The sequence below is a fragment of the Otolemur garnettii genome, unplaced genomic scaffold (assembly GCF_000181295.1).
Source record: "Otolemur garnettii isolate 467f Iridium unplaced genomic scaffold, OtoGar3 scaffold00140, whole genome shotgun sequence".
NCBI lineage: Eukaryota > Metazoa > Chordata > Mammalia > Primates > Galagidae > Otolemur > Otolemur garnettii.
This window is the reverse complement of record NW_003852535.1, coordinates 3,557,317-3,558,774: the sequence shown is the minus strand read 5'-3', so window position 1 is coordinate 3,558,774 and position 1,458 is coordinate 3,557,317. Positions and strand designations below refer to the sequence as shown.

At 47.9% G+C, this 1,458-nt stretch overlaps 1 protein-coding gene across 1 annotated transcript in view; it reads right to left on the bottom strand.

Annotated features, from left to right (window-relative positions):
• NXF1 (nuclear RNA export factor 1) overlaps positions 1–1,458 on the bottom strand; it is an 18,290-nt gene that overhangs the window by 13,711 nt on the left and 3,121 nt on the right. The window lies entirely within an intron of this gene.

The window sequence follows — 1,458 nt, the reverse complement described above, 5'->3', positions numbered from 1 at the left end:
AAAAAAAAAGAAAAAGAATAACAAGAAACCTATATGCAAAAAAAGAGAAAAAACTAAAAAAGGGGGGAGGGGCTGAGTGCAGTGACTTACACCTGTAATCCCAGCACTCTGGCAGGCTGAGGGGGGTGGATTACTTGAACTCACAAATTTGAGACCAGTCTAAGAGCAAGACCCCATTTCTAAAAATAGCTGGGCAATTTTTGGCAAGTGGCAAAGTGGCAAGTGCCTATAGTCCCAGCTATTTGGGAGGCTGAAGCAAGAAAACTGAAGTTGCTGGGAGCTATGATGCCATGGTACTCTACTGAGGGTGACAAAGTGAGACTGACTCCAAAAAAGGGTCAGGCACCATGGCTCACACCTGTAATCTTAGCACAGGCAGGTGGATTGCCTGAGCTCAGGAATTTGAGACCAGCCTGAGCAAAAAACAATACCCCTGTCTCTACTAAAAATAGAAAACCTAGATGGGCATTGTGGTGGGTCCCTGTAGTCCAGGCTACTCGGGAGGCTGAGGCAAGAGAATCACTTAAGCCCAGGAGTTGGAGGTTGCTGTGAGCTGTGACGCCATGGCACTCTACCAAGGTTAATAAAGTGAGACTCTGTCTCTTAAAAAAAAAAAAAGACCGTGCTGCTTGCCCAGCATGGTTGCTTACACCTGTAGTCCTAGCACCCTAGGAGGTTGAGGAGGGTGGATTGCCTGAGCTCAGGACTTTAAGACCCTGTATCTAAAAATAACCAGGCATTGTGGCAGGCACCTATAGTCCCAGCTATTTGGGAGGCTGAGGCAAGATTGCTTGAACCCAAGACTTTGAGGTTGCTGGGAGCTATGATGCCACGGCACTCAACTGAGGATGACAAAGTGAGATTCTGTCTTAAAAACAAAAACAAACTGATCTGGTTTCTTTAAAAAATAAATACATTTCAAGGAACCAGAGAGACTGAGGGAGACTTAAAATGACCCAAATTAATCCAAATATGGTCAATTGGCTCGGTGCCTGTGGCTCAAGCAGCTAAGGCGCCAGCCACATACACCTGAGCTGGCGGGTTCGAATCCAGCCCAGGCCTGCCAAACAATGATTTCTGCAACCAAAAAATAGCAGGGCACTGTAGCGGGTGCCTGTAGTCCCAGCTACTTGGGAGGTGGACGCAGAAGACTTGCTTGAGCCCAGGAATTGGAGGTTGCTATGAGCTGTGATGCCATGGCACTCTACCCAGGGGGACAGCTTGAGGCTCTGTCTCAAAAAAAAAAAGAATGCTAGAAAAGTCTTCTCTAAGACCTTCTGCACTGTTAGTAGGACTACAACTAACTCTGGGTCAGGAACAGTGGCTCAGTGGGAAGCTGAGGTGGGAAGACTGCTTGAGCTCAGGAGTTTGAGCAAGATCAAGACCCTGCAGGTTGGGAGGCACCAGCACCATATACCGAGAGTAGCAGGTTCGAACCCAGCCCCCCCTAAACTGCAG